The 14,128-nt window shown below is 38.1% G+C and overlaps 1 protein-coding gene across 2 annotated transcripts in view; it reads right to left on the minus strand.

The window, feature by feature from the left end:
- The window catches only part of grm8b (glutamate receptor, metabotropic 8b), a 139,677-nt gene that overhangs the window by 21,490 nt on the left and 104,059 nt on the right, over positions 1–14,128 (minus strand). The gene's annotated exons all lie outside the window — the stretch shown is intronic.

Genomic DNA, 14,128 nt, shown 5'->3' on the forward strand with positions numbered 1-14,128 from the left:
ACCTGTAAGCATGCGCCGTAGCTAAAGCGACCTTGAAAAATGTGATTTTTAGCGCAATTTAAACATACAAAACGAAAGTTATGGTACAGTCAATGTCAGATTTAGTTGTTGGTCAAAAATGTGCAATTTAATTATCATTTTTGCCTGTGAATAAAAAAATCAGTATTCCTCCATTCAAGTAGACATGACTGTGGTTTTGCTATGACGTTGCAAACATGACCGCCGAGTAGCATTATTTTCATAAACAGACTTTAATTTAACCCCTCTTTGTGTATTTTTACATGCTAAAATTAGTGAATTACAAACTAGGTTGTGCTATTCGAAAATGCTAAAAATAATTTATTTCAAAACTTTTTTGGAGATAAACAAAGCAGAGGAACACAAAAAAATAGTAGAAAAAGTCATCATTTTCACTTTTTTCAAATGAATGATTCCATTTAAATATGCATGACGCCAGTGCCATGGCCAAGCTGAAAATGGCTGGTTAATCTGCATTGAAGTTTGTTAGTGAATAATACACTGAAACACCGCAAACGTTCTGCAACTGTTTGATAAATCCCCCCTCAGTGTGAAACCAACCCCCCTCTATAATATTTGAAGTAATTGCAATGCGCCGGTACCTCAGTCTCCCCATTTACATTAAATCCGACAAAAGAGAGCTTTAAAAATCTGTCCGTAATGAAGGGGTATGTTAACAGGTCCAGCAAGAGCACTCACTCATTGAACTTGTCAGGCTACAATTTATACAGACTCATTCATAAAGAATGAAATACAATGCACCCCTACAGTGGACCGAGGTCTACAACTCAACTGATTGAGAGGCTTTTACTTCACCATAGGGAGCGCTTACTGATGTTGTTGGTGTAATGGATCACCTGAGGTCAGGTACATTAAGGTGATCTCGTGCACAGTATCTTTTAAGAACAAAGCTACTTTATCTCGAGCAGAAGCTGGGCTGTGAAATTAAAATAAGGCGCCGTGCTGAAACGAAGCCAGCGTTGGCACAGGGTGTCAGACTTATGATTTTATAACAACCTGTAAAATGTCTATAAACAGAAAGGCACCGAGACAAATAAGATCAGATCTAGCTATTTAAGTCTGGCAAGAAACAAACACTAAATGAACAAATTATTATATTTTGTTAAAGTACATTTTAAAGAATACAAAGAGAAATATATTTATACCACTTTGCAAGATGTAAACAACGCTGGTCCTGAAGAACTTGCAGTTTCAGTTGAACTAAACAAATGTTTAAACAAAATACTGTAAAACCAAAAGATATGTGAGATAAAAAAAGAATAAATAAAACAAAATGTGAAGTGGTCTATCCAAAATAGAGACTCTAGGGTGGGGTTTTTCCAACTAGCATCCATCATTAACACCCTAGCAACCAAACAAAACACCCTAGCAACCAAACAAAACACCCTAGCAACCAGAACACACACCCAAACACTCAGAACACCTTAGCAACTCCATAGCAATATCGTGGCAACCATCATAGCAACAGTGGGTTTTCTCACACTCTCAAACTTTGTTCAGAGAACATAAAATATGATTGGATATTCATTTTTGAACACCACACAGTCCTAAAATTGAGTGCATGGATGGCAGAGTGGCAAATCTCGCTGTATCCAGCTAAACCCAGGCATTCTGTGCAGGAAAAACATCCCGAACACATAATCTTAGTCTTTAAATCAGTCCCAGATCTCAAAGCTGTGCAGGTCTGGAGGCATCTGGAGGACAAATCTTCCTTCTCGATGAGTGACGAGTGGCAATACAAAGGACACAGAGCCCGATCATTAAAACAAGCATCTTAATTAAACTTCACTTACGAGTGCTAATTCAATTTGCCCTGGAAGAGGCCAACAAATAATCCGCTCTGTCTCTGTTTGGCTGTACGGCAGATGAATAAGCGCTCGGTCGCAATTAGATGAGAAAATTAGATAAATGACAAATTAATTACAGAGAATTTCTTTCATGATGAGATTAATAAAGCAACATAACAGGAACAGCATCCTAAGCTGTTTCGCCGCTGACAGACGGAATACATTTCCATTAATAGACTGTGGTTGTAACCGTAGTTGTTTATCATACGTGTTCAGATTTTCTCCTTATGATGGTGATAAATTGACAGATTGGACAGGAACTGCTGGGCGGATTTTGTTGCGCTATGACTTTAACATTGAGTGTATTTGCAATCGTATACTAAAGCAAAAGTGAGCATGGGATAGTTAGGGTATGGGATAGACAGGGATAGTTCACCCAAAAATAAAAATATCTGTCATCATTTGTTCACCCTATTGTCATTTCAAACATGCCTTTCTTTAATCTGCCGAACACAAAAGAAGATATTTTGAAGAATGTTAGTAACAGAACAACAGCGGTACCCATTGACTTGCTTTGGTTTTGTGTTCATGCAATAGACGTTAATGGGTACCGCCCATTGTTTGGTTACCAACATTCTTCAAAATGTCTTCTTTTGTGTTCTGTGGAAGGAAGAAAGTCATACAGGTTTTAAAAGACAAGAGGGTGAGTAAATGATGACAGAATTTTCCTTTTGGGGCTAACTATCCCTTTAAGATAGTGCAAATTTTCCATTAGATACGTTTGCACTATTAACTGTCAACATAGTCAAAACTGACTATCTTACTGTAATCGGACTAAAGAAATTAAACTAACTTTAATTCTTTGATACTCTCACGTGTCAATAATGCAAAGCTATATTTCCAAAATCAGTGGGAGCCTAGTGCTGTCTGCAGCACACCAGAGTCCCATTCTACACAGCCATTGTGTTGAGAATAATAAAACGTCTCTTTTGATTTGGATGATTGTAAGAGGCTTACAATATGACGGCAATAACAATTTTCAAAACAGTTCTCATTAGAAGTAGATGGATTTCTGCAAGTGTTCTGTAATGAAATAAACCTCTAAGTAGGACCCTTTAGAACCAACACATTCCGACTTAAAAGTGTCTGCTGTCAACACTAATACATTTTACCGGTTGTCAAAAGAGCAACATAAATCCAAAGTGATTTGGTTAGAGTTTTTTCATCGCTTTCATACTCCTCGCGACGATGAAGATGATGAGCTCCTAATGGTGGTTTTCAGTAGCGTTGATAAATCACCAGATGCACTGCATGGTTAACAGCGGTTCATCTAAGTGATATGTATTAGCTTGATCTGATCCACTAGGACACAATCGCAGCTGAATAATATTTGTGCCGAGGAAGTGACTGCCGAGAGCCTGCCAATCAGATTACAGCTTGCCAGATTGATAAAGCGCTTAAGTTTGGTATACAGTTGGGTTGTCATGGTAACATATACATATCTTACAATACTATACCAGCTGAAGTATCACGATACCAAGTAGTATCACGATGCTGTGCCATGTTCATATTTGAAATCTAAAATAATACATTTTGTATTTACTATTGTAAACTGTATTATACTGTACACTACAATATTTTGTACTATTAACTATAGTAATTGGATCAATTGTAGCAAATACTGTAGTATACTTTAATATTTACCAGTGCAAGACTCAAAAACATGGAATTTTTGTAAAGTTTACTGTAGTAAATACTAAAGTACACTAGAACATTTTTCACGTGGGAACTAATTCAAAAGTGCGACAAATTTTATTTATACAGCAATGCTTATAAAGATAAATGTTAGGCTTACTTTAAATGTGAAACTAAAACCGCCAGTAGATGGCGAGTCAGTGAATCATTCAACCAATTCGTTCCAAGCAACTGATTAATTCAAGAACGAAGCAAGTGTCTTGATGAATGAATCACTGAATTATTTGCTGTGTCTGAAACCGTTCACTCCTTCACTATTCCCTATATAGCGAATGACATTTGAGTTCACTGTATGGGGAAGAAGTGAATGAAAATGAGTGAGTGATTTCGGACAGACATATATAACCTGTGTCTTGCAGTACTGTCACAGACGTTCGTCATAAACATAACGATTAGCTTACAGTATATTGCACCTGTGTGGCTTTATGAATTGTTTTATAAAATACTCAAATTCATTTTCACTGTATTTGTCACGTTTGTATTAGTTTAAAATAAAGAGAACAAAACAACCGTCACATTTCGGATTCATTTAGGAGAGAAACACCGCAAAAGGGCAGATGTAAGTGTTCAAATGAACCTTAATGCGCAAATGCAACATTCCTTAACGGTACTACGATACTACCGTTTGCAAATAGAGTGGCATTGCGAGTATTTTAAAGCTTTAGCATCGGGATGCTACCGTAGCAGCCGATGCTAAACCTTAGCGAGAGTGGGGTAAGATGAGCCAGTGGGTAAGTTGATCCACCCACTGTATCTCAGCGACTGAACACTTTTGTTGTCATTTGACCATACATTTTGGAATCACCCGTTATTTCTGCCAGAATGTGAAAATGGGAAGCACATGGGAGAATTGGACAGCATAAATTGACTTTAAAAACTGTTTTTGGCTTGTCAAAGTACATTTTTTGCATATAAACTGTAGGCCTAATGGCTGGTACATCGAAGCACATGTATCCAGGTCTAAAAATATTTATGATGCATGTTGGTGATTTACCAACATATAAAACCATGCAAATAAAGCCCTATTCACACGGGATTAGTATTACCTGGGGACCTCTAGTCATTTGTAATAATTGCAGAGTTTGTCTGTGATCTTAATCCCGTGCAAATCGGCTATGTCTGTAATTTGTAAAGTAAAAATTCCCCCGCAAATTACCTACCATATTTTGACGAACACAGAGGTCCTGTGATAATATTAGTCTCATGCGAATCGGCATCTTTGTGATTTGGTGGGCTCATATATCATTTTTCAAGGTTTTATCCACCGGGTGCGAATAATGGAGGCTGTGTTGAAGTGTTTTGATATTATTTTGGGTGTTGGGTCATATCCATACCTGCCAACACTGTTGTTTTGGCCGGGAGTCTCCCGTTTTGTTATTTCTCATGGAAACTCGTAACATGTGAGACCCGCGATCGCTGTGATCTGTCCGGTTCTCGGGTCTCAAATGCTTACAAGTACGGTCATATATCAGTATACACCACACAACTATAGGCTATACAAACTATATGCAAAACCTTGCCATCATATCCGGGAAATAATTCCGTAAATTTGAGTAAAATCACAGGCTTCACTTATCCCGTGTGAATGCGCCACAAGAAATACAGATGATGTGGGGAGGTAATTTCTAAATCACACGAGGTCCCCAGATAATACTAATCCCGTGCGAATAGGGCTTAATTTGGCAAAATAGTTACCTGAATTTGTAATCTAGCTATTTTTTTCCAAAGTGGCAGCTATGGGGCAAAGTGAACCACATGCTTTGGTTTAAATTGAGCCAGTGTCGACACTTAAATTAACTTAAATTTCAAATTTTTAAATCTGTATAATTTCAATGAAATTTCACATAACTTTCTAGTTTGTCATGTTTACTTTAGTATAGGCTACTAAGTGCACTTATATTCTCTGATTAAGAAAAGCATTTTACACCTGATTTTACTCTCTCTACTTTCCAACTTACTTTCACTAATGGCCTAACATGTTTGGCATTAAAAAGCACTGTATAATGCCAAGAATCTACAAAAACAGACATAGTGAGAGCAGAAATTCAATTATTTTTAATCAACAAACTCTCGGTTTAGTCTGTTTTTGGAAGGTTACAACTTTGGTGTTTTACAAGATAAGTTATTTCAGAAATGCAAATCGAAAGATATTTCAAATTAAAGATATTGAAATGTAAAGTTTATTTGGTTATTTTTTGTTTAAGTTAGCTTAAAAAGAAACAACTATTAGTATTTGTAAGGGAAAATAATGATTGAATTACTTTTTTAGAAGGTAAATCTTTAAAAACATGCTCTTTATTCAAATTCAGTTGCATGCTCGGTATATCCTCATATGGTTCAACTTACCCCCGGACTCTGATCAACTTACCCCTATCATTCATGGTGCAAACTGAGCCACAGGAGCACTTTTTTAAAAGAAGCCATATTTTTAAAACCATATGTCATAGATGTGTTCTAATTTTTTAGATTGATAGGAAACATACTGAAATTAGATTAAATATTTTGTTTCATCTTGAGGACCACATAAGTAAAAAATGGCTCATCTTACCCCACTCTCCCCCCTATACAGTTCGTTATGCGCATCAGGCTATCAGTGAAAAAGAGATCTGTGGTCATGGCTACAAGCTGAGATGCTAAAAACATACATTGCGGCATGGATGAGAATCTAAACTAAAGCATAAAGGTTCTTAAAACTCAAATGTAATATGAAAGTTACACAGAAGCGATGAAATAAACAAAAATGTCATTTTTAAACTTTCCTCTGACAAAGGCATAAATCGCACTGAGGCCACTGGGGTGACAGGTATCGTCTCATTTACAATCCAATTGACTTTTAGAGTCTGTTGAAATCCTGCCAATGTCAATCTATAGGACATTTCACAATGTAGCTAATGAAAAAGTGAAAGTAGCCTACAGCTTCTTGTAGCCGGCTGCATTTCTATCAATTACTTTCTCATTTTCCTTATTAAACACAACAGTGTGAAGCGACCATCAGCAAATGGACATGTGTTTACATAAAATGGTGCATCTTGTTGTCTCTAAGGCAGGAAAATGTTATTTCACTGCATTGGATGTTGGTGCATTATCCCTTTTTCCAATTAAGGGAGAATGTAAATCAGGCCACGCATTTGCATGCAATGGTAGTATTGCCCCGCTTCCTGCTGGGACTGAGGCGGTACGAGGGAGGCAGGCAAAATACTCGGGGTGTTAATAAAGATCTGAGCTTGAAAGTACACTTATTGAAGACAGCCAATCTGGTTATGTGACCGGATTAAAATTTATAAGACCTCCGCTATGCAAATGACACTTAGGGTGTAATTTGGATCTGATCCTAATGTTTAAATGATCATGTGTTCGTGTGAAGTATTCAAGTAAGGGATGCATAATTGAAAAAGCTATGATACAGTTGCATCAGAAATTATGAAATAGCTACAGCAGTGAAATGAGACTCAAACGATGGCCAGGTTCTGTGTAGGAAGAAGATCAGGATCATCTTAAAAATAAGTCACGATAATGAGAGCATTTCTTGAAATGATTGCGCTGCATAATGAGAACTTTATCTGGTTACCTGACAACATTTTTTCCAAAGTTATATACAGTTCATTACGGTAATTGCCGGCACGGCACCCTACAGCAGTCCTGCTTGCTTGTGCCTTGCTCAAGGGCATCATTGGATATGGAGGTGAGATCAACAATGGAAGATTCAAACCTGAATGGTTGGCATTACTAACCCAACTTCATTATTTTAATGATTAAGCTACATGCCTGGCCTTTATAGCACACATTTTTTGTTAAACTTTCATTTTTAGGAGAACTATCCCTTTAAAGGGACAGGTTACCAAAAATTGAAAATTCTGTCATCATTTACTCGCCCTCAATTTACCATAGCAACTACCATAGTAGGAAAATTACAATGCTATAGCCAAAAGTGCCTGATAACTGTTTGCTTTCCTACATTCTTCAAAATATCTTCTTTTGTGTTCAACAGAACACGGTAGTCAATGATGGCCAATAACTGTTTGGTTGCAATCACTCTTCCAAACATCTTTCTCTCCGTGTTCATCAGATCAAAGAAATTCATACAGATTTGGAACTACTTGAAGGTGAGTAAATGATGACAGAATTTTTATTTTTGGGTGAACTGAGCAATTGAAATTTCATCTGGGCTTTTTCATTTGTATGAGATTTTAGTGGACCATCATTTTGTTGTCTTTTCGATATAAGGACTACCTATGGGAACGGCATTTTACTTTATTGTTGAAATGTACATTGTTCACTGATCAGGCCTCGCACAGAACAGATTATGAAGTGACATTTTTAATCTAGTGACAGAAAAACATTAATAACATAGCAAAGGACATTTCCTCCCTCACAAAGCAATTTTTTGCAATCACATATCTTGTCCAACTGACAAAATAATAAAAGCATTCATTCAGTACAGAAGTACATGTGACTGGATTAGCATAAACGCTTCACAGTCAAAGCAACACGCTGTGAGACATTTACAGAACGCTTCTCGCCATATACATTATGGACATCTCACGCAGGTTACAGACGCTCTGAATCAGAAGCACTCGATGTGACAACACACTTCAACAATACGTTTGGTTTCCCTCCCCTCTTAGCGCCAGCGAGAAAGGCGAACGAGGAGTTAGCCACTCAATTCCGGCGTGACTCACAAGAGACATTTGGCAAAAAGCATGCAATTTTGATACTTCCAAGAAAACACGGACAAAGGTGTACTTTTTGAAATGTCTTCAAGTGCCCTTCACTTAACAGGCATTTTGGGCTTGCTTGCTCGCTTTGCACGGACACCCATTTTGCTCCGCCGTAAAGGGCGACAAGCTATTAGAGTCAAAGCAAGAGACAAGTACCAAGAGTGGAGCTCAGACCCTCAACACAAGCGGGGTTTTAGAGGGGGTTATGTATTTTCGTATTGAAAGAGTGTGATGCTGTTGCACACGAGGGCTAGAAAATGTGCTATTAAACAGGACTTCTATAAGAGCCAGAGCTCAAGAAGAGAATGTTATTTAGGGAAATGACACACAGTTTATAGTGAGTAAAAAATATTAATATTAATTAAAAAATATATTACTGTCAAACTTCATACACTGAATAATTTAAAGGAGTCATATGACACGGCTAAAACGAATATTATCGTTTGTTTTATATGTAATGCAATGTGTAAACATTATATATACACTATTTTTATTTACACTATTATTATATACACTACATATTATTTAATAAAAGTTTCTGTTAACCCCTTCATCACCGCCTGCCTGCATCTGGGTTCTTCCTCGCCATCTGTGACACGTAATTTGCAGGTTGGACAGGCGGGACATGTCCCCACCACTTTTTGGAAAAAAAAGCTTGCGAAAGGTGTGTATTGTTTTGGGGCCATTAACATCTAAAACGCAGGATGCCTTGCTTTCTCCTACTTTTCAAAGTGCTCGCTGTCTGTCGTTGCTCGCACTTGCTGTGAAAACAAGCTTTTTTCCAGACGTGTCTGAAAATATGTGCATCATGGGGGGGTAGAATCGTGTCAGGTGGGCAAAACAGATCTGGCTCCAATATTACCCCCCTAAGAATGTGTTGTAGTGCATGTGGCCTTAAAATTTTAGCATGTATATGTAAATATGATGAAATTCCATATTAAAAAACATACAGTGTTGCTTGTGTGCATGCATTAAACTAATTGTTTTTGATTATGTGCATCCATGCATACGTTTGGGGGGGGTAGAATCGTGTCAGGTGGGCAAAACAGATCCTGTACCGATATTACCCCCCTTGAAATAATATCAGTCATGTGTAACATGTACTGCTCCTGAAATACTTGTTTAATGTTGTATAGGTCTAGTCTTAAAAGTTGAACACATTTTACACATTAAAACTCGCTAAAAATATGAAATAACACCTATGTGTTATAAAACTGGAATTATTTGTGACCAAAAAAACATAAAGTTCTATTTGTGGAAGACAGAGAGCTGCGACCTCAGAACCGCCGCGGCCAGTATGAAATGCGTGCATCATGCGCGCTGTAATCGTGTCGGTGTCCGGCTGCGCATCTGCGGAAGCACAATGAACCCGTGCTTTATACTCTCTATAAACGTATAAGTAGAATTTATAATGGTTTCTATCGCTTTTTCAGCAGTGTATGCATTCTAAAATGCTAAAAATATAGCTTATTTCTGCTCATTGTACATCCAGTGGAGGGCGATGTGTTAATGTAGAATGATTGTGCTCATCTATCTTTTTACTCGGCCATCCAATCACAGCGCAGGAGGGGCGGGACAAATACCGCATCAACAAATCGGCAAATACCTGTAGGCTACAACCTTATGTCTGTCTAAGAGGCACAGAGAAGGCTCGTAGCACAATTTAACTAACAATCGCTGTCAGAATCGCAAAAGTAAACAAACGGCCATCTGGTGAATTATGGTAGAGGTAGAGCCCACTATAATGCAACCTATAGCCAAATGACAGGGTAAAACGCAGAACCTCTTACTACTTACTTTCGTTTTGTTTCAATTCTTTTTTAGAATCTGATCATATCTAATAAGCTACAGAGATCTTAAATAATAAAGATGTGAGATATGCTTCAGAGAAAAAAATCTTTGCGAAAATGCATGCATTTCAGGAGAGCACCAAGAAAAACAATGCTACTCTTGTTCTGGGTGTGTCTAAGTGAGACCATTTGGATAAATATGAATAAAAATCACTTGGCCCCATTTTGCGAAAGTCGCAGAGGCCACTCGCAGAGACAGCACATAGGTAATTCAAAGTCATTATGAAAAGTGTTCTCTCAAATGAATTGTCTGACAACGATCACAGTCTCCTCTCATCCCTGCTGAAGTGGAAGTTAGCGCTACACACTAATTATGACAGAACAGTTCTTAACTCAATGAAGCGACACACGCACACACATAGACGAGTTCGCCCTAAATGATAGTGTGGGAAATTACATGGTATTCTGAACTGGAGAACAATGTATCAAGGACGCCAACCCTCTGCCCACCTTATGCCCAGGAACCAGACGCATTAAAAAGTCTAATGATTGCCTTCCTTCGCTCGGCGGTATTACATTAGAATTCTGCCCAAAGTTTTTGACTTTCGGCTGACCTTTGAATCCATTTTCAGAACTTGCAATTGCACAGATACCCACTTCATCCGAAAAGAACGTACTGTACGTGTTTTGTTGACACTCCTGTGTAATCACTCCTACAGCCGTGCGTGAGTTAGTCGTTAAACAAGTCGCCCGTTTCGAGCTCTCAGTCAGCAGGGGTACCGGTGAGGAGATGTGAGAGCTATTAACTTTGAGTTCGGGTGCCGCATATATAAGCCTATGCCTACTCAGGGCCCTGTGAGGGTCCGTTCAGCGTAAAGCCTCAGGCTACTTGTATCACTGCGGGATTACTAGCGTCTGTGCACCTGTAAAAAGAAAGAATGTGGGCGTACCTGCTCCTACATCGTAATGACTTCCATTATATGGACACAAAACCACCGAGACATTTCTCAGCGTATCTTTTGTGTTCCACACAAGAAAGAGTCATATAAAGGTTTTGAACTACATGAGGGGGAATGAATGATGACAAAATTTAATGTTAACAACAATAACCCACAAAGTTCCTTTGAAATGGTCTATAAATTGTAATTAGTCTTGTGGGAATCCTGGCCAGAATTATAGTGCCTTTCTAACTGTGTTATCACACACTACAGTATGTGCAATTTACTGCCCGCACATCATGTACAGACGCAAATGTAACCGAATACAAAATCAAACTCCATTAGCCTCCCTTCCAGGTCTGATGCAAAATGCAGGACTCATTAGATAACCGCAGACATCATTTTGGACACACGTGTCCTATAGACATGTTCCAACACGTAAAAGCAAATTCAGTGAAATCAGCACTTTGGCAGAGTGTGTACAGAATTCATTTTATATTCATAGAAAACAAGATGAACTCTCTGTGCTCTACACACACACACACACACACACACACATGGTCCAACACTGACCACACGTGCTGCTGATTCAGTGCTTTCTCATCATATGATTACTTCACAGACAACCAAACCTCAATCACCGCTTGATCATAAAATCAATTCAGACAGCTGCCCGCCTCAATGCAACAGAAGACTCAAACACACATGCTGCTTTAAACCTCATTCCTTACAAGTAAAACCACACATTTTTAGTAGGAAAGCTGAGTCCTCAGAATTTCAGGAAACCCATCACTGCACATTTTTTAAATGCAGTTTTATTTGCCTGACATCTTTCACCGGGGGTTAGGGCAAAGCGGTTGTCTTTTAGATAGTTCTTAAACTAGGCAAAGACTGCTGTGATGTTACATTTTTCTGTCTGCAAGATGTTATAGTCAGCATAATGTAAATTTCAGGACAGGAAGTGTAATGCTAATTGGAGTGTCCAAGTCAACTGGAACAAGTGCCAGGGGATGTGTCTTAAAAAGTGCTTTTCTTCCTAAACCCAGGATTATTATAATCGTAAAAACGGACTTTTTTATTTACTCAATGAAATGTGACTGGTACATGCTCGGGTTCACATCACTGTCACAATGCTACTGTTGTTTTTTTGGTCGGTTCTGTGATTCAATACTCTTGCTGGTGTTCTTGCTAGGTGCTACATTTTAATTTCTATAATGCATTTCCACCCCTTCAAGATCAATACAGCCTCGAACACTACATCCAACCCTCATGCGTGGCTCACAAACGCAATTCGTTGGTTTTTACGCATCTACAGTTGATTTTTGTTCTGAATTTAGCGCATGGAGAGTGTTATAAAGTATAAATCAGGCTGCAGCTGAAGTGAATCGCGTGACAGAGATCCCCCAAAGTGAACTGATGCATTCTCACGGCTTGCTTCCTCGCCTAACAGCCCAGGCGAGGAAGTATCACTGCTCGACTAAATATAACAGTGCTGTTGGTATCTCCGATGCACAATTGGTCGTCTGCGAGAGTGCCGGGGAGATGCTGCAACAGAATCAGCAGTGCATCACAGATCACGTGACTGGAATTGCCCCATATAGAGAATAGACTCGAGTCACAAAAGAGCTATTGGAGTATAGAAAAATCTCTCAAAAACAGCACATAATTAAATAACTTCTTTAAAAATATCCTTGGTCTTATGAATGATTCATCCGTGCACATTTTTTTAAAAGAATGAATTTGTCCTTATTTTCTTTAATTAAATTGGAAATACTTTGCTGCCTTTAAAATGACCTGTTTTGTCATCTGTCTCATTGACAAAATGTCAAATGCTGTTCCATTTGTAAGTTGTTTTGAATAAAAGCATCTGCTAAATAAATTCATGTAAATGTACACACTCAATTGAATAACATATAATAACTATATTTTTATATTATTTTAATAAAATGTAGTGTAGTGTTTGTTTGTTATAAATCAAGTGTTTTGGGTGGTTTCCAGGGTGTAGCTAAGTGGTTGCTATGGTATTCAGGGTGGTTGTCAGGGTATTGGAAGGTGGTTGGTTTTATGTTCCGAGTGGTTCCTATCACTACTTCAAAAAATGAGCTATAGTCATTGTAACACTTGCTTTAGAAAGCACTCCTAATAACACCGTAGCCTAATTTTTCCAAATCCAAAAATAGAAAAAGCCCCGATTAAAATTTCTGTTTGTATTCCTGGGGTGCCCCAGAACTGTTTAGTTTTCCATATTCTTCAAAAAAAAATATTTTGTGTTCAACCGAACAAAGAATTGTATACAGTTTTAGAACAACTTGAGATTAAGTAAATGGTGACAGACTTTTCATTTTTGGGTCAACTGTCCCTTTAGATGTTCACGTTTAATTATAAATATGTTACATTTTGCAAGTAAAACGCATAGCTAATGCATTTAGATTTCAGTATGTGAAAATATGGAAAATTTATACTGTGCTGGGGTGTTTGTATAAGTATGTGCATATGTATTCAGGCTTGTGTCTGTGGTGTATTTAGTGCATCTATTCAAATCTGCATTTTCCAAGCCCTGGCGACGCACAGCCGCTGACAGCTGGAATCTCTCAGCATCTGTTTATGTTATGTGATAAAAAGAGTATCTTTTTGTCATGACTTAATAGCTCTCTCCTTTCATACTTCTTTAAGGAATAGATCATCATAATCAGCATTTCTGCCAACGTGCGGTTGTAGTGAAGCGTAGTCTAAGCATCTTCTCTCAGATCATTCAGAAGAGAGAGAGAGCGTGAGAAAGAGGGAGCGACGTGTCGAATCCGCAGCTATGTAATTATTCTCATTATGTCAAATCACCATGCCAGAACAATAACTCTGCTTTCAAAAGACCCCAAATGTCCATCTGTAGCTCAACACATCAAGCATGAAGAGGAGTTGAGCAGAGATGAGTAGAGAAATTATAATAAGAAACAGGAAGAGTCGAGATGAGGAGAGGAGATGAGAAGAAAACAGAAAGAAGAGAGATAAGGAGTAGAGATGATATAAGGAGAAACAAAGAAGAGAGATAAGGAGTAGAGATGAGATGAGGAGAAACAAAGAAGAGAGATAAGGAGTAGAGATGA

The sequence above is a fragment of the Triplophysa rosa genome, linkage group LG3 (genome assembly GCF_024868665.1).
Source record: "Triplophysa rosa linkage group LG3, Trosa_1v2, whole genome shotgun sequence".
Taxonomy (NCBI): Eukaryota; Metazoa; Chordata; class Actinopteri; order Cypriniformes; family Nemacheilidae; genus Triplophysa; species Triplophysa rosa.